Raw genomic sequence first — 21,125 nt, 5'->3', positions numbered from 1 at the left:
TCTCAGACAACAACTCACCAGAACGAAGGACCCGATAGCCAGCATGAGCAAAACCAATGTAGTGTACAAAACCCCATGCAAAGACTGCACAAAACACTACGTAGGACAAAGAGGAAGACAGCTAACGATCCGCATCCATGAACACCAACTAGCCATGAAACGACACGACCAGCTGTCCTGAGTAGCCACACACACAGATGACAAGCAACATGAATTCGACTGGGACAACACTACTATTATAGGACAAACCAAACAGAGAGCAGCCAGGGAATTCCAAGAGGCATGGCACTCATCCACAGATTCAATCAATAAGCACATCGACCTGCACCCAATATACCGACCACTGCAATGGACAGCTGGAACTGACAACCGGAAGCGACAGATTCAAACCACTATAAATGCCGAAGGAAACATCACAGAAGCGCTTCACAGGAGGCTCCAAAGCACTGAGAATGTCACCTGGAGAGGCGATGAAACGTCTGCAACACAAATTCCCAGCTCGGCGAACAGAAATACAACAATGAGCACCCGAGCTACAAATCTTCTCACAAACTTTAAACACATTTTATTACTGAGGAAGAAATAACCTGTTCTGATGGGACAGTCTTCGTATGAACCGTGCTGGGACCAGAGTCCAAGTGAATCCTAACCAAGGATGTCGACAGAGCTTTAAACTGATTAGGAGTGTGTGTGTGTGCGCGTGCGGGTTAGGGGTTTCCTGAAAGGGTTTAATAAGAAAAGAGGAGGTATGAGCACAGAGCTCAAGAGAGGTTATTAAAATCTTCAGCATAGACGCAAATAGAACAGAGTGTATGGGAAGTGTAAGCAATCAAACTTCAATCACACTGAACAAACAAATGGCAATAGAAGAGGGAACGTTAACACAAGATTGAAGGGTTATATCTGAATGCGAGCAGTATAAGGAATAGGGCATACAAGCTTGTGGCATAGATTGAAATTGGTAGGTATGACGCAATGGGCATTACAGAGAAGTGGCTGCAAGGGGATCAGGATATTCAAGGACATATATCATATCGAAAAGATCGAGACAGTGGATTTACATTATTAATAAGAAATGAAATTTAATCAACAATAAGAAAGAAAGTAAGGTCAGATAGTGTGGAATCTGCATGGTAGAATGGAGGAACCACAAAGGAAGACAACCACAGTTGGAGACTTGCACAGGCCTCCAAAGAGTAGTCAGGAGCTGGGGCACAAGATACACCAGGATATAGAAAAGATCTGTAGGAAAGACATCGTTACAGGGATCATGGGGGATTTCAATATGCAAGTGGAATGGGAAACCAGTTTGGTAGTGAATCGCAAGAAAAGGAATTTGAGGAATATCTACGGGATGGCTTTTTGGAGCATCATGTGGTGGAGCCCACTCGGGAACAGATGACACTGGATTTAATGATGCAGGCTAGACAAGGGAGCTTAAGGTGAAGGAAAACTTCAGAAGCATTGATCAGAACATGATTGAATTTATTCTGAAATTTGAGAGAGAAGATAGAATCAGAGATAACACTATTTCAGCTGAATAAAGGCAACTGGAGAGGCATAAGGGAGAAGCTGGGTAGAATTGACCTGGACAGGCGTCTAGCCGGAAAGACAGGGTAACAGCAATGGCTGGAGATTCCATGATAATTTAAAAGACACTGCAGAGATGCGTGCTGAGTAATAGAGATATGGTACAGGGAGGATGAGGCAACCAGGGCTGACAAGGGAAGTCAGGGATTGCATATAAGCAAAAGAGGAAGCAGAGTGAAGGGCAGTGGGGAACTGGAGAATTGAGGCCAACAGAAGACAAGAAAAAATAAATAAGGAGGGAGAACATTAAGTATGGGGCTAAGCTAACCAGTAATATAAAGGAAACTGTAAGAGATTCTTTAGATATATAAAATGCAAAAGAGACATAAATGTGAATATGGACCACTGGGAAATGATGCTGGAGAGACAGTAGTGGGAAGCAAAGGCATGGCTGAGTAATTTTGCATCAGTCTTCACGGTGGAATACACGAGTAATTACCCAAGAATTGAAGAGAGTGAGAGGGAAGTCCTAAATACAGTGGCCATCACCAAGAAGAACATGTTAGAAAACGGAATGGCCTGAATGTGGATAACTCACCTGGACCAGATGGATTACACCCCAGCCTTGTAAGGGAGATCGCTGAAGCGTTAGTACAAGCGAAAGTGGTAATCTTTCAGGAATGACTAAAATCAGGAAAGGGCCAAGTGGCTGTATAATTGCTAACATGACACCCGGTTTAATAAGGGAGTTAGGCAGAAGATGGAAAACTGCAGACTGATTTGCAGACTTGGTTGTGGGTAACATCATGGAATTAATCGTGAAGAATGGGATTTCTGAATACTTGGAGGTCTTTGGTAAAATAGGACAGAGTCAGCATGGTTTCATCAAGGGGAGGTCATGCCTGACAAACCTGCTAGAATACATTGAGGGAGTAATGTGCAGATTTGATGAAGGAGAACCAATAGATGTTATCCATCTGCACCTCAAGAATCCTTTGACAAGGTGTCATGCATGAGGCTATTGAGAAAGATATGCGTCCATGGTGTTCGAGGCAAGGTGGAAGTTGAAGTTTGGCTGTCTGACAGAAAACAGAGAGTGTGGATTAAAGTGTCCTTCTCAGGATGGCAGCCAGTGACAAGTGGTGTTCCACAAGACTCAGTTTTGGGACCACAACTTTTCACTTTGTGCATTCATTATCTATATGACAGAACTGAGGGCATTTGGGTTAAGCTTTCAAACTGTGCAAAGATAGATATAGGGACAGGTAGCATTGAAGAGGTGGTTTGGCTGCAGGAGGGTGCTCTGGCGCATCTCCTCAACTGCCCAAAACTCCGGCCTTGAGCTTCACCCTTCCAACTACAACAAGTTAGAACCTCTCTGGTGCATGCCTTCCATCCCACCAACCTCAGGATACAACGCATCATCCTCCGCCATTTCTGCCACCAACAGTCAGACCCCACCACCAGAGATATACTTCCCTCCCTACCCCTATCATCATACTGCTGAGACCATTCCCTCACAGCTCCCTCATCAGGTCCACGCAACCCCAACAAGCCACCTTCCACTCCCAGCACTTTCCCTTGCCACTACAACAGGTATGAAACCTGTGCCAACACCTCCCTCCTCACCTCCACCCAAGGCCCCAAAGGATCCTTCCACATCAGCCAGATAGCATCCTGTGCATCCAAATACCTCTTCTAGTGTGTCCATTGCTCCTGGTCTCCACTACATTGGCGAGACAAGACGTCAACTTGCAGAACAGTTCAGGGAACACTCTCAGACACACACACCCAACAACCCCCCTGACCCGTGGCTAAATACTTCAACTCCCCCTCCGATTCCGCCAAGGCTTTGCAGGTTTGTGGCCTCATCCACTGTCAAATTCTAGCCACCTGACGTCTGAAGGAAGAACGCATCATCTTCTGCCTTGGGACCCTTCCAACACACGGTATCAAGGACAATCTTACCAGTTTCCTCATCTCCCCTCCACCTTATCCCAGATCAAACCCTCCAACTCAGAACCGCCCTCTTGAACTGTCCTAGCTGTCCATCTTCCTTCCCATCTAACCACTCCACCTTCCACTCTGAACTATCACTATCACCACCCACCTTCATCTAGCTGTCACCTTCCAAGCGACCTTCCTCCCAGCACCAGCCCCTCCCATTTATCTCTCTGGCACCATGTTGCTGTCGGAACTTACCTACACTAACCCACTATCCTCCATATACCTATCCAATGCCCGCTTAAATACCCATAAAGAGGGAGAGTCCACTACTGCTACTGGCAGGGCATTCCATGAGCTTACGACTCGCTGAGTGAAGAACCTACCCCTAACATCAGTCCTATATCTACCACCCCTTAATTTAAAGCTATGCCCCCTTGTAATAGCTGACTCCATACGTGGAAAAAGGTTCTCACTGTCAACCCTATCTAACCCCCTAATCATCTTGTACACCTCTATCAAGTCACCCCTCCTCCCTCACTTTCACCTCATCTTTCTCTGACTCATCACTTCCTTTCCTCGGTATCTCTGTTTCCATTTCTGGGGTCGACAGGCCACTAATATCCAGTATTAACCAACCGACTGCCACTGCTACCTGGAGTATACACCCTCACAACCTGTTTCTTGCTAATACTCCATTCCATTCCACCAATTTTTCTGTCTCCACCGCATTGCTTCTAATGATGTCAATTTCCAAAATGTCCATCTTCTTCCTCAACTGAGAATATCCCAGCACTGTTTTCGAGAGGGCCCTCAACCAGGTCTGACCCACCTCTTGCATTTCTATTTTCACCGTCTCTCTACCTTCCTGCAACAGCGAGAGAATTCCTCTTGTCCTGGCCGACCATCCCACCTGCATTCACATGAAGTGGATTATCAGCCGCCATTTCCTCCACCTCCAGCAAGATGCCATCACCAGACACATATTTTCCTCCTCAAAATTGTCCACCTTCTGGAGGGACCAGGACACCCTGGTTCACTCTTTATTCACTCCCATTACCCCGCCCTCACCCCCACCACAGGCCCACTTCACTTGCCCCTGCCGAAAGTGTAACATGTTCTCACTTCTGTCCTCCTTTCTCACTATCCAAGGGCCCAACCACACCGTACCGATGAAGCAGCACCTTACCAACATTTTCCACAATTAGTCTACTCGATTCACTTCTCACAATGTGGTCTTCTCTACATTGGGGAAACTAACAGTAGCCTGGGTGACCGCTTCTCTGAACATCCAAAGTGTATCTATACAAATGGTCCTGAGCTTCCAGTTCCCTGCCAGTTTAATACCGCATCCTGTTCCCTGACCAATATCTCTATGTCAGGCTTGCTGCAGTGTTCCAGGAAAAGTCTATGCAAACTGACACGACAACACCTCATTTACCGTGTGAGGATCCTACAGCCCTTCAGACTCAAAATCAAGTTCAATAATTTTCGGCCCTGAACTCCACAATGTCCTCGCCCCCGACCAATAATACACCAGGCCTAGTTCTCACATCGCCTTCCATTACACACCCTCTATGTTTAGCCACTAACAATCTCCATTAACAGCTGTCCATCCCCTTCTTCATATCAACCAACATTTTCCTAGCTACCATCATTTCTGATGAAGGGTCACTGAACCCGAAACGTTAACTGTGATTTCTCTTCACAGATTCTGCCAGACCTACTGAGCTTTAAAACCAACTTCAGTTTTTGTTTCAACATTTTCATGGCACGTTTTCACAATCTAATACGTCATCAATATTTAGAGCCTTGTCAAACATAGGAACTTTGTAATTTCTCATTTAATATCAATAACGAATTACTCGAGATCCAAGTGAGACAGGGGCTTTGCTGTTATCGTTCAGATCAGACAATTTGTCACAGTTCAGAAAGAAAAAGAAATTGAAAGAGCTGGAGCAAAACTCAACAAATCTGGCAGAATTTGAGCAGAGTTGCATAGCATTAACCTTTGACTTTTCAGAAATGTCACATCATAATCAATATGTTAACTCTGTTTCTATCTGCAGATACTTCTTCATGTTTTTATTTCGTTTCTCCACCATTTTCAGTTTGTATCTCATGTTTGCATATCATTCTGTCTCATGTTCCTTGACTGGTCCATTTGCTGACCTTGGTTATATGTGGACACTGTGGTCCAATTACAGATGGTGTGTCTGTGACACGTGTATTAAGGCCGAAATCTGTTTCTTTTATAAGATTCAAAGAGAAAAGAAAACGTTTCTGAATATCCTGGAAATCTCAGAAAACCACTTTGTTTTAAAAAACTTTTCATTGCAACTGAACTTCATGACACAATACGAATCGATTTTTGTTGATGGAACAGTCTGTGTCCTTTATTGAACAAGCTTGTCTCACCCCCCCTCCATAGGCTTTAAATACATATCACAGAATTATTAAAGCAAAGGTTGCGGAAACTCAACCCATTGTCTCTTCCAGCTTAGAATGAGCTGTCTCTCTTATGGTTATTCTGTATACTGGCAACCGAAAGCATTCTATTCATGTGACATGGTAATTGCTCTACCCAGGACCATAAGAAACTACAGACGGTTGTGTGCACAGCACAGACCATCACGGAAGGCAACCTTCCATCCATTTATACTTCTTATTGTCACCGAAAGGCTGATAACATTAAAAAAAACTCACTGTGACACTCTCTGATCTTATCTGACACTCTCTGAGACACACCGAGACACTCTCTGAAACCCACTGTGACACTCTCTAACAGACTGTGAAACTCTCTGACACACTCTGCAGCACAATGTGACACACTCTGACAGACTGTGAAACACTGTGACACACTCTGACCCTCTCTGACACTGACTGTGACACTCTCTGACTCTCCCTGACACTCTCTGAGGCACAGCACGACATCTGTGACCCTCTCTGACAGATTTTGACAAACTGTGACACTCTCTGACTCTCTCTGACTCACTCCGAAATATACTGACACCTTCTCTGACAGATTGTGACACACTGTGACACTCTCAGAGACAGACTGTGACACGTTCCGACTCTCTCTGACTCTCTGAAACACGCTGAGACTCTCTCTTAGACACACTGTGACTTTCTCTGACACTCTTGAACACACTGTGACACTCTCTGATACTCTCTGTGGCACACAGTGACACTCTCAAAAACAGACTGTGACTCTCTCTGACTCTCTGAGACACACTGTGACACTCACTGAGACTCACTGAGACTCACTGTGACACTCTCTGACAGACTGTGACTCTATGACTCTCACTGAGACTCTCTTAGACACACTGTGACACTCGCTGACTCTCTCTGACACTTTGAGATACATTGTGACACTCTCTGGTCCTATCTGGAACTCTCTGAAACACAGTGTGACACTCTCTGACGAACTCTGAGACACCCTGTGACTCGATCTGACTCTCTCTGAAACACACTGTGACTCGCTCTGACAGACTCTGACACACTGTGTCACTCTCTGACACTTTCTGAGACACACTGTTACACTTTCTGACTCTCTCTGACTCTCTGGGACACACAGTGACACTCTCTGACCCTCTCTGAGACCGACTGTGTGTCTCTCTCTCTCACTCTCTCTCTGACACTCTCTGAGGCACAGCACGACACACTGTGACACTCGCTGACTTTCTCTGACACGCTCTTAGGCACACTGTGATACTCTCTGATTCTCTCTGACCCTCTCTGAGACACACTGTGACACTCTCTGACTCTCTCTGACACTGTGAGACGCACTGTGACACTCTCTGATCCTAGTTGACACTCTCTGAAACACATTGTGACACTCTCTGATTCTCTCTGAAAGACACTGTGACACTCTCTGATCCTATCTGACTCTCTGAAACACACTGTGACACTCTCTAACAGACTGTTACACACTCTGACCCACTCTGAGGCACACTGTGACTCGCTCTGACAGACTGTGACACACTGTGTCACTCTATGACACTTTCTGAGACACACTGTTACACTTTCCGACTCTCTCTGACTCTCTGAGACTCTGTGACACTCTCTGAGACACACAGTGACACTCTCTGACCCTCTCTGAGACCGACTGTGCCTCTCTCTCTCTCTCTCTCTCTCTCTCTCTCTCTGAGGCACAGCATGACACTCTCTGACATGCTCTTAGGCACACTGTGATACTCTCTGACTCTCTCTGACCCTCTCTGAGACACATTGTGACTCTTTCTGAGTTATTCTGTCTTTCTCTGAAACACACCATGACACTCTCTCACAGACTGTGACCCTCTCTGAGACAAATGCTGACCCTCTCTGACACTCTCTGAGACAAAGTACGACTCACTGTGACACTCTCTGATTCTCTCTGACAAACTCTGAAATACATGTAACCATTTCTGACGGACTGTGACACTGTGTGACACTCTCTGAAACACACTGTGACACTCTCTGAGACACACTATAACACTCTATGAGACACACTGTGACACTCTCTGAGACACATTATGACACACTGTGACATTCTCTGACTATCTCTGACTCTCCGAGGCACATTGTGACAATCTCTGACCCTCTCTGAGACAGACTGTGACCCTTTCTGAATGAATGTGACATTCTCTGACAGACGGTTACAGCTGGAGTGAACAAGGTCGGGAACGGGACTGAGGTGTTAGTGGGGGAGCACTTTGGAAAGTTACCACAATTGTATTAGTTTGAAAATAGCGATGGAAAGGGACAGGCCTGGTCCACAAGTTCAAGTTATTCAATGGAGCAAGATAGTATTAGACAGGACTTTTTAAAGTAGATCTGGGGAGGATATTTACAGGTAAAGGGAAGTCTGGCAAGTAGGAATATCTTAAAACCGAGATAAAAGGAGCGTTCAGCGCCAGCGTGTTCCTGTTATTGTGCAGCTCAATGCTGACTGAATTAGGAAACACTGGCTGAGTTTCGAGGCTGTGGTCAAGAAAAAAGGGGTCACATGTCAGATATAACTGGCTGACTCAAGGGAATCCCTTCAGGAGCATCGGGGCTGTAGAAATACACTTAGGATGGAAATCAGGAATGTAAAAAGGGGACACAAGATAGCTTTGGCAGAGAAAGTTAAGGAGAATCAAAAGAGACTCTACAAGGGTATTAAGGGCAAAAGAAGAGCTCGGGACAAATCCGGTCTCCTTAATGATCAATGAAGGCAACGATGTGTGAAACTACAAGATCCAAAACAAATATTTCATTTTGGAACTTACTTTGGATAAAGACTGGGGCGCTCAGGAAACTAAACAGTGTTTGGCCCGACTACTATTCGAATACTGTGTGCAATTCTGTTCTCAATGCCACAGGAAGGATGTCGTGAAACATGAAAGGGTTCAGAAAAAATGAACAAGGATGTTGCCAGGATTGGAGGGTTTGCGCGTTAGGGAAATGCTGAATAAGCTGGGGTTGTTTTCACTTGAATATGGGAAGCTGAGAAGTTAATAGATAAAGGTGTTTAAAATCATGATGATCATCGATCGGGTCAATAGACAAGGTTTTTCCCCAGGAGCTGAAAATCTGCATGAATTCATGTAAAACTCCGTTATCTCAATTTTTAGCTTAGAATCAATCTAAACATCATGGCATAGTCAGAGAACACAGGGGGCCAACACTTTCAACATTTTGTTTTGCTATCACCATTGTTCACAGCTCACCTGAGAATGCAACTTTTTTTTAAAAAAAGGTTTTGGGATTTACACATGAAAGAAGTGAAACTATCATGGTATTCTAACAGATGAAAGGCTTAACAGAGAATCAATTTTTCCATGTATAATTTCAGTTACATCATACTGTAAATTTTTGCTCTAAATTCTGTGTTATGATCGAGCCCTCCACTATCACCTGATGAAGGAGCGATGCTCCAAAAGCTAGTGTGCTTCCAATTAAACCCGTTGGACTATAACCTGGTGCTATGTGATTTCTAACTTTGTACACCCCAGTCGCACACCGACATCTCCAAATCAGTACTGTTCTTTGTTCTGTGTTCTATGGAAGTGCTCAATAATACTTGGACATTAAGAAGATTTGAGACTTGGAGCAGGTCAGCCTTGATCTGAGTGAAGGGCAAGGCAGGCTTGGGATGTGAATGCCTTGCCCCTGTTCCTGATGCTCTCCCATTCTGTTATTGGAAAGTTCGTATGTGTTATTTTCCTGGAAGGTCTTTTATGGAATGTTGCAATCAGGGAGACCCGTGGACTTTGTGAGCCATCACTGGGTGAGATTTGGGGGCTGTATTCACAGTGAATCTGGGTCTACAATATGATCAACAAATAAAGCACAAGATACAGAGAGGGGAAGTTTTGTAAAGAGAAATGAGCAACCTCTTCCATATCCAGCCTGGGTCTTCCAATTACATTTTCCAAATCTCCCAAACCGAGTGGGACAGTCTCCAGGGACCGAACTGACTCCTCTATTTCTGTGCACCATGCTATAACAATAAGTGGACTCTAACTGCTCCTGTCTAGCAGGTTAAAGGGGTTGAATGGAACACAGAAACATGGGACTGAGGAGCAGGAGTGGGTCATTAGAGAATTTGAGCCTTCTCCACCAGGCATTAAGATTGTGGCTGATCAGATTGTGGTCTCAGCCTCATCGTCCTGTCTGTGTCCTATTATCTGTGACTCACTTTTCTGTCAAATCTTTTGCTAACTCAGCTGTGAATACTTGTAATCAGAGAGGCACCACAAACTTCCGGGGAAGAGAATTCCCATTCGAATGACCCTTTTAGAATTCTTCCTCATCCCGCTGTGAGAATAAGAGAATCATACAGCGTGGAAAAAGATCCTTTTGTCCAATTTGTCCATGCCGATCAGGCATCTTAATCAGATCTCGTCCCACTTGGCAGCATTTGGCCCACATCACATGATCCATTCCCATTTATGTAACTATCCAGTTACATTTTAAACGTGTAATTGTACCCGCTTTCACTACTTTCTCTGGCAGTACACCCACCAGCCTCTGTATGAAAAGGTTTCCCCTCAGGTCCCTTCTCAGTCTTTGCCCTGTCACCTTCACCCTATGCTGTCTAGTTCTGGACGCCCCTACTCTGGGAAAAAGATCTTGACCAATCAGACTCTCCATGCCCCTCAGGACTTTATTAAACCTCTGTCATGTCATCATTCAGTCTCTGACAGTCCAGGGGGAAAAGCCTCATCCTGTTCATCAACTCCCTGTAGCTCAAACCCTCAGGTTCCAGATAATCTTTGTAAATCTTTTCTGCACCCTTTCAAGCTTAACAACATCCATCCTTTAAAAGAGTCAACTGATATGTACGCAGTTTTATTAAAGTGGCCTCACCTCCGTCCTGTCCAAGCCCCTCACGCTACCCCGACTCCAATTCTCAATGTTCTGACCGATTAAGACAAGCATGTCAACCACGTTCCTCACTACTCTACCGACCTAAACTCCACTTTCAAGGAACTATGAATCTTCACCCATAGTTCTCTTTGTTAAGCAACATTTCCCAGGGCACTACCCCGCTTTAACTTACCGAAATGTCAAACCTCACAAATATCTAAATTAAACTCCATCTGCCAGTCCTTGGCTCATTGTTGGTCAAGGATCCCGTTATAATCTGAGATAATCTTCTTCACTGTCCACTGAACCAATTTGGTGATGTTATCTGTAAACTTACTAACCATGCCTCCGATAATCACATCAAAGTTGTTTATATCCGTGATAAAAAGCAGTGAGCTCAGCACTGTTTCTTTCAGAACACCGCTGGCCACAGGTCTTCAGTTTGGAAAACAATCCATTACCTTCAATCCAATTTTGTATCCAATTGGTTAGCTTTTACTAGATTACATATAATCTAATTTTAGTAATCTGTCTACGATGGGGAACCTTATTATATGCCTTGCTGAAATTTATGTAAAAACTGTACACCACAGTGTATTCTTCAATCTTCTTTGTCATCTCTTCATAATACTCAATCACATTAATTAGACATGATTTCACAAATCCATATTGACTATCCCTAATCATTCCTTGTCTTTCTAAATAAATGCAAATTCCATCCCTCAGAATCCCCTCCAAGGAACTCCTCGTCTCTGACCTTGGCTGATTGAGTCGATAACTCCCTGCGTTGTTTTGTCTCACTTCTCCCTTTTCTGGCCCCACTCCTCCACTGCCCACAAAAAATAATTATAACTATGTTGGTGATATGGCCAAAGATATAGTTCTCAGAGTGTGTCAGGGTCAGTGTTCGGAACAAGTCAGGCAGATTTCTTTAATCTACTAAAACAACATGTCTATGACCAAAACAAACTATGATGGAAAGTGGAATGACGAGAGGATATTGCAAATATGTACAGTGATATTTCCCTTTGAAAAATACTGAGAAACACACACACACACACACACATACACACACACACACACACACACACACACACACACACGTATTGTCGATAACAAACTGAAAAGCAAAATATCTGCAAAGTTAACTTGAAAGAACATTGTCCAAATATGATTCGAACTTATGACCGAAGGAAAAATGAGAGTTTGACCCAAATACTGTTCTATGTGTAGAGTCATCAAGTCCTAGATCATGGAGAGAGGCAGAGAGGCCCTTTGGCTCAAACTCGTCCATGCTGACCCCAATATCCAACCACACTAACCTCATTTCCCAGCACTTGGCCAATAGCATTCTCGTCCTTTCCTGTCCATGCACTTGCCCAAATGCCATTTACGTATCCTTAATATCAATGCATCAACCACTTCTGTTGACAGCTCATTCCCTTTGTGTGCCACTCTCTGTGTAAAACAGTTTCCATCAGTTTCCCTTTTATTCTTTCCCCTCTGACCTTAAACTGATGCTCTCCCCTCCTTGATTCCCCAACTCTAGGAAAAAAAGGTTGGGTCCATTCACCCTATCCATGTAAACTTCTATAGGCCCCTCTCCTGTGCTCTAAAGAAAAAAAGTCCTCGCTTGTCCAACCTCTCCCATTAATTCATACTGTTGAGTCCTGGCAACATTTTTATAAATTCCGTCTGCACACATTCCAAATTAAAAACATCCTTCCGATCGCAATGTGACTAAAACTGAATACAACACTACAAGTGCAGCCTCACCAACATCCTGTATAACTACAACATAACTTCCCAACTGCTCTCCTCCATGTCCTGACCGATTCTTGCTAGTGTGGCAAAAGCCTACTTCACTACCATATCTAACTATGACCCCACTTTCAGAGAACGGTGGACCTAAACTCCATGGTCCCTCTGCTCAACTACACTCCTTAAGGTCCTACCAATCACCATGAAACTCCTACCTTGATCTAACGTTGCCAAAATATTCCTCGGCCCACTTCTCCAGTTTGATCAAGGTCCTGCTGCAATTTCTGATATACTTCCTCATTGTCCACGATACCACCTATCTTAGTGTCATCTTCAAGTTTCCTAGCCATGCCTTGCACATTCGCAAGAATATCATTGATACAGATAACAAATAGCAACGGGCCCAGCAGCGACCCCTGAGGCACTTCATGTGTCACAGGCCTCCAGTCCGAGAGAACCCTTCCACTATTACCCTCTGCTTACTACCATGAAGCCAATTGTATATCTAATTTGCCAGGTCCCTCTGGATTCCATGCGATTCTAACCTTCCAGACCAGCCTATCAATGGCAACCTTGTCAAAGGCCTTACTGAAAACCACACACTCTATCGCCCTACCCTCATCAACATTCCTGGTCACTTCATCAATGAACTCAAACAAATTTGAGAGGCATGATCTCCCACTCACAAAGCCATGTGATCTTTCCAGTATAAAAACAACTATTAATAATTATTATTAAAATTAATAATATCAAACTAATAAGATATAAAACTAATATCAAACTAATAATAAGATGACACTTTCAGTGGTCAATAAATTAACCATGGTATGTGATATTCGAACGTGCATCATGGGTGAAGGGCAGAATAGATTTTGTCCCTGTGTCATTGAACTGTGTTGAAAAAAAGCAAGGGTGACATGGTAGTTCAGTGGCTAGTACTGCTGCCTCATAATGTCATGGATCCGGGTTTGGTTCCAGCTTCGGGTGACGCTCTGTATGGAGTTTGCACATTCTCACTGTGTTTGTGTGTGTTTCCTCTGGGTGCTCCATTTTCCTTACACAATCCAAAGATCTATAGGTCAGGTGAATTGGCCATGCTAAGTTACCTATCGTGTTATGTGCATTCGTCAGGGGTAAATATAGGGTAGAGAAATGGAACTGGGTGGGTGACTGTTTGGAGGGTTAGTGTGGTCTTGTTGTGCCAGATGGTCTGTTTCCATACTGTAGGGAATCTGTCAAAAAAACTATTTCTAAACAAACCTTATATTTCCAAATGCATGCATATCGCACACCTCAGAGTCTTCTCAAGCAACCTTCGTACCACAGATATTAGACTTCCTGGTCTATCGATCCCAGATTTTTCTTTGCTTCCCTTTCTGAATAATGGCACAACATTTGCTAATCTCCAATATTCTGGAACCTAACCTGTTGCTAACGATGATGCAAAAATATCAACCAGGGTCCCCGTAGTTTCTTCTGTAGCCTCTTGCAGTGTTCTTGGATGCATCTGTTTACAACCAGGAGATTTATCCAACTTCATACAGTCTAACGCATCCAACACACCTTCTCCTGTGATATTGACTCACCCCAAGATAACACTACGACTTTTGTCAGCCTCCCAAGGTTCATGTATTACTCCACGGTAAAGACAGAGGAGAAATATTCATTGAGAATCTCGCAAATCTTCAGGACATGCACGTCCATTTTGGACTTTGAGGGGTCATATTCTCATTTAGCTATTCTTTTGACTTTAATATACTTAATGAGCCTCTTTGGATTCACACTAATCTTATCAGCCAAAGCTATTTTGTGCCCCCTTTTCACCCTCCTGATTTCCTTTTTCAGTAAACCACTGTACCCCGTGTACACCTCCAGGTATTCCCTCGATCCCAGCTGCCTGGACCTGAGCCACGCCTACTTTTTGCTGGTCAAAGCCTCAATATCTCCTGACATCCGAGGTTCCCTCTTCCTACCAACCTTGCCTTTTACCCTCACAGTAACACATAGACCTTGAACTGTCGACATTTCACTTTTAGAGTCCTCCCACTTGCAGGAGGTCCCTTCGCCTGCAAAGAAACCCCTCCAACCAACCCCTACAAGCTCCTGTCTCATTCCATCAAAATTCGCCTTGCCCCAAGTTTGAACTTGAACATGTGGACCAATTTTATCCTTCTGCATAACTATTTAAAAATTAATAGAACTATTTTCGCGGGTCCCAGAGGGCTCCCCCACTATCACCTCAGACACCTGTCCTGCCCTAGATCTTAGAGTAGGTCACGCTTCGTCCCTTCCCGATTTGCACTCTCTACTTACTGCTTGAGGAAACTATTCTGAACACACTTAATAAATTCACCCCATCTTAGTCCTTAATTCTATGTCATTCCCAGTCTATGTTCGGAAAATTAAAATCTCCTACTAATGCAATCCTATTGGCCGTGTGCGTCTCCCCAGTCTGTCTACATATTTTTGTTCCACTAATTCCTCGTTTATTATTTGGGGGCCTATAGTACAATCTAAATCCTATCACCATTCCCTTCTTATTTATTAGCTCCCCAGACAAATCCTCACAGGATGATTCATCAGTTATTTTATCTCTGATTACTGCTGTGTTACTCGCCTGAATCAAAAATGAAACTCTCTGTCCCGTCTTTCCACCATCTCTGTCCCGTATAAAGCACCTGTCCCCTGGTACTTTAAGCTGTCAGTGCTGTCCCTCCCTTATCCATGTTTCAGTAATGGCTATAATATCCCAGTCCCACGCAGCGATCCATGTCCACAGTTCATCAGCCTTACCTGTCAGCCATCTTGCATTGAAACAGTTGCGATTTAATCCAACAGGCATTCCTTGCTCCCTGTCGTTGTCTAGCCTGACCTGTCTCTTCATTTTACTGTTTCTGATTACTGTATCTCCTTCCAGCCTCGCACTTGCCTTCCTGCTGTTGAGGATCTCACCACTCCCCAACCCCAGCCAATCTCGTTGAAACCCTCCCTTGCAGCAGTTGCAAACCTGCCTGCCAGGATACTGGTCCCCTTCCAGCTCAGGTACAACTTGTCCTTCCTGAACACGCCACCTTGCCCCACAAAAGATCCCAGTAATCCAAAAATCTCTGCCCCCTGCACCAATTCTTTAGCCACCCCTTCATCTGCCATATCATCCTATTCTTACCCTCACTAGCACGGAGAACTGGAAGTAAACTGGATATTACCGTGCATTTTATCCTTTTCCGTAGCTCTCCACAATCACTCTGTAGGATGTCATCACTATTTCTACCTGTGTCATTCTGTCCTTTGTACCAATGTGCACAATGACTTCTGGCTGCTTCCCGCTCCCACCACCCTCCCCCTACTCCCGGTGAGAACGTTCTGCAGCCACTCTGAGACATCCTGGACCCTGGGCATGTGGGAGGCTACACACCATTCCGGATTCCCATTTGCAGCCACAGAATCTCCTGTCTGTTCACTATCGAGTCGAATAATTACTTCTGTTGTTATTCTACTTGCACAGCCTTCTGACAATGGTATTTCTTCATGAAACAGTTGAATTTGGCAGAATTGTTTTGCTTCAGGTAATGGGGAGATTCCAATGAATCCTCATCAGGAATCCTCCATTAGTGGGAAAGACGACTGGGCTTTTTTTCACTCCCACACATTGCTGTGATGAGCGATTGGGAAGCAGAAAGGGAGCAATAGAACGTTTCTCCACAGATAGGCTATATTTTCCATCTGTAAGTTAAATCAGTAACGTTTCCAGTCCCACACTGGACTCTGTGAGCTCTTCTTGAACATTGTCCGAACTATATGACTCCATAACATTCTCGACTCCAGGTCAGTGTGTTATTGCAGAATCAATTCATTCACAATAAATGGTCCTACTTGTTTTGAAGATGTATTACTATGTGCTTGTATAATGTAAAAATAAGCGTTTCATGTCTTCACAAAGTCTGTGTTAAAATGAATATTCTTAAACATGTACAGTAATTGCTGGAAAAGCTCAGCTTGTCCGTCAGAATATGTGGGAAGAGAATTCACAGTTCAATTTTACTGTCCAATGACCTTTCCTTTGAAACTGACTTATTCTTAAATTATTTCCCCAGTTTTATTCTCCCACACCATAAGAAATATCCATCCAGTATTCACCAACTACACTCTTCTCCAGATCTTATATGGTCAATAAACCATCCCTCATTCTCAGGCCTAACTGTTAATTCTTCAGAACGTAATGTCTTCATCCCAAGAATGCATAAAGAGAAACATCTTTGAGACATTTCGAAAGCAATTTTTTTTTCAGTTTAGGCAGTTATAACTACACATTATACAACAGATGTAATCTCAGCAATGCCCTGTACTGATGCAAATAACATCACTAAGATCATACCCAACACCCCTTGCACGAAACAGGATCATGACATTTACCTTCCAAATCACTTGCTACATCTTCAGGTTAATTTGATATGATTCATGTACTACGACCCACAAATCTCTCTGTAACACTGAGTTCTGCATTCTCCTTGCAGTTAAATAAATTTCTGCTGTTTCGTCTTTTCCACAAAACAGAAAATTTCCATCACATATATATTGTACTGTTTTTGTTTTCTGCTGAAGCTTTGATCACAGCCATCCTCTGTCTTTATGCCATTGCTTATTCTGCCTTCCCCTGTCCGTATCCCATTGCAGATGCTCGGCCCTCCCCCTGTCTGTATCCCATTGCTGATGCTCTGCCCTCCACTGTCTGTATCCCATTGCTGATGCTCTGCCCTCCCCTGTCTGTATCCCATTGCAGATGCTCTGCCCTCCCACTGTCTGTATCCCATTGCAAATGCTCTGCCTCCCCCCGTCTGTATCCCATTGCTGATGCTCTGCCCTCCCCTGTCTGTATCCCATTGCAGATGCTCGGCCCTCCCCCTGTCGTATCACATTGCTCATGCTCTGCCTCCCCGCGTCTGTGTCCCATTGCTGATGCTCTGCCCTCCCCTGTCTGTATCCCATTGCAGACGCTCGGCCCTCCCTCTGTCAGTATCCCATTGCAGACGCTCTAACCTTCCCCGTCTGTATCCCATTACAGACGCACTGCCTTCAGCTGTCTGTATCGCATTGTAGATGCTCTCCCCTCCCCTGTCTGGATCCCATTGCAGACGCTCTTCTCTCCCCCTGTCTGTATCCCATTGCAGACGCTCTGCTCTTCCCCTGTCTGGATCCCAATGCAGGTGCTCTGCCCACCCCATCTGTATCCCACTGCAGACGTTATGCCACCCCTGCCTATATCCCACTGCAGAAGCTCTGACCTCACCCATCAGTATCCCATTACAGGCACTCTTCCCTCCCCCTGTCTGTATCCCATTGCAGACGCTCTTCCCTCCCCCTGTCTGTATCCCATTGCAGACACTCTGCCCTTCCCCTGTCTGTATCCCATTGCAGACGGTCCGACCTCCCCTGTCTGTATCCCATTGCAGACGCTCTCCCTTCCCCTGTCTGTATCCCATTGCAGACGCTCTACCCTTCCCCTGTCTGTCTCCCATCGCACACGCTCTTCCCTCCCCTGTCTCTATCCCATTGCAGAGGTGCATATCTCCCCCAGTCCGTCTCCCATTGCAGACACACTGCCCTTCCTTGTCTGTATCCCATTGTAGACGCACTGCCCTCACTCTGCCCTCCGCTGTCTGTATCCCATTGCAGACAGTCTTCCCTCCACTGTCTGTATCCCATTGCAGACGCTCTGCCCTCTCCCCGTCTGTCTCCAATTGCAGGTGATCTGTCCTTCCACTGTCTGCATTCCCTTGCAGACGCTCTACCCTCCCCCTGTCTGTATCCCATTGCAGACGCTCTGTCTCCATTTGACATCTTATTGAATGACTAGCCTGGTGCATGAGCAAATTGAGCTCCATCTCCTTCATCCGGTTCATTAGAATAGATTGTAATTTGTTGATGACCTCATACAGATCCCTGAAGAATTCCACTCGTTACAGCTTTCCAAACACAAAATGAGTAATGATCTATACTCTGCATTTCCTGACAGCTACCTAGGGCTCACCCTCTTCTGCATAACAGCCTGGGATGGTTATAGGGCGTCCCCCTGTGCGGTAATTTACTGAATACTTCATTCTGTTTGGTGGGGTCTGTTTGGTGCAGCCCATTTTGCCACAGACGCATTTAGGCACAGAACTATTTCAGCGCAGCTCATATTTATTCCTTTTCAGGCTTAGGTAAAAGCATTAATCAAAGCAATAAAAATAAAAATAATGTTTATTGCCTTTAGTAAAAATGTTAAAAAGACACCTGAGTAAGTATAACATTGACTCAGAGTTTTATTTCAGAGCTAAAATGATAATCGGTCTTGCATTTATTCACATTGAAAACATTCATGAAGCTATTGAACATTTGACTGATACGCTTCCAGATGAACTGCAACCGCTGCTGGACTGGTTCGAGGATAACTATGGAGGTAGAAGATTACGCAGTGGAAATGGTCGGCGTTCACCGCTTTTTCCAGTTGGAATGTGGAATTTATATGAAAGAACTCTAAACAATGACGACAAAACAGACAATAATGCAGAAGCTGCCCACAGGAGATGACAATGCGAACATGATGTGGAACATCCAGTTATTTGGAAATATATTGACAGTTTACCAAAGGTTCAGAGAGGAAGGGACATTTACTATGAGCATTTGATAGCAGGGCACGATAGTCCGTTGAAATTAAAGAAGCAGATGCTAGATTACAAACACTCGTAAGAAGATTTCGTGAGAGAAATGATGTCGAGTATTTACGAGGATTGCCCATAATTTTGAATGAACGTCATGTTTTAGATTTTTCGGAATGAACTTATATCATTTACTTTTTTTCTTTTTAACATTTTTACTGAAGAGAAGAAACATTATTTTTATTTTTAGTCTTTCATTAATGCTGTTAACTAAGCCTGAAAAGTGAGAGAGATTAGATTGGAACTGCCAGCGAGTTCAAATTGAGAATTGCTCTTTACTGAACATTGATACTTACTTGGTTGGTGGGACGTCGATGTTTCAGAATCTCCACACAAGGTGTCCTGGTCCTCTCTGGCTTTTTGAAGGATCCTCCCCATATGTCGAGGTAGACAGTGAGGGAACGGATATCGGGCCCTCTACTTCGTTACAGCATCTGTAAGCCGTCCTCTCTCTCTCTCTCGCCTCCCTATCCCTCTCTTTCACACCTCCCTCTCTCTCTCACCTACTCTCTCTCTCGCCCCCTTCACTCTCTCGTCCCCCTCCCTCTCTCTCTCGTCCCCCTCCCTCTCTCACTCGTCCCCCTCCCTCTCTCTCTCGTCACCTCCCTCTCTCTCTTCCGCCCCCTCCCTCTCTCTCTCCCGCCCCCTCCCTCTCTCTCTCGCCCCCTCCCTCTCTCTCTCACCCTCTCCCTCTCTCTCACCCCCCTATCACCCTCCCTCTCTCTCCCTCTCCCGCCCACCTCTCTCTCTCGCCCCCTGCCTCTCTCTGTATCACCCCACCCTCTCTCGTCCCCCTCCCTCTCTCTCTCGTCCCCCTCCCTCTCTCACTCGTCCCCCTCCCTCTCTCTCTCGTCACCTCCCTCTCTCTCTTCCGCCCCCTCCCTCTCTCTCTCCCGCCCCCTCCCTCTCTCTCTCACCCACACTCTCTCTCTCGCCCCCTTCACTCTCTCGTCCCCCTCCCTCTCTCTCTCGTCCCCCTCCCTCTCTCACTCGTCCCCCTCCCTCTCTCTCTCGTCACCTCCCTCTGTCTCTCCCGCCCCCTCCCTCTCTCTCTCCCGCCCCCTCCCTCTCTCTCTCGCCCCCTCCCTCTCTCTCTCACCCTCTCCCTCTCTCTCACCCCCCTATCACCCTCCCTCTCTCTCCCTCTCCCGCCCACCTCTCTCTCTCGCCCCCTGCCTCTCTCTGTATCACCCCACCCTCTCTCGTCCCGCACCCCCCTCTCTCTCGCCCCACCCTCTCTCTCTCACCCACCCACCTGTCTCTCATGCCCGCCGCCTCTCTCTCTCACCTTCTCCCTTTCTCTCTCGCACGTCCCTCTCTACCTCGCTCCCCTCCCTCTCTCTTACCTCCTCCTTCTCTCTCTTGCTCCCCCCTCTCTGTCGCCCGCCCTCCCTCTCGCTCTCGCTGCTCCCTCTCTCTCTCTCAACCACCCACCTCTCTCTCTCTTGCCCATCCCCTCTCTCTCTCTCTCTCATGCCTCTTCCTTTCTCTCTCGCCCCTCTCTCTCACCTCCACTTAGTGGAGCTGCTGGGGATGGTTTGCAGAAGGTTGTGCTGTGAGCTGCCTCAGATATCCCGGAAAACCTGATGATTTGGTGACGCAACTCTGAATGGAACATGGGGACTGTAGTTACAGCATCTGGGTCTGCAACATGAACAACAAATGGAGCAGAGGCTACAGAGAGGGGAAGCTCTGAAACCACAGACTGAGTGTATGTGGGGAAAGGGACATGCCGTATTTGTCTGTGCCTTAGTCTGGACAAGTACACATTCTCACTCTCCCCGTTACATACACTGATGCACACTCTCCCTATCTGCCCCTCACACACATTCACACTGCCCCTCTCTCACGATC

The sequence above is a fragment of the Chiloscyllium punctatum genome, chromosome 38 (genome assembly GCF_047496795.1).
Source record: "Chiloscyllium punctatum isolate Juve2018m chromosome 38, sChiPun1.3, whole genome shotgun sequence".
Taxonomy (NCBI): Eukaryota; Metazoa; Chordata; class Chondrichthyes; order Orectolobiformes; family Hemiscylliidae; genus Chiloscyllium; species Chiloscyllium punctatum.
Note: the sequence above shows the minus strand (reverse complement) of the source record.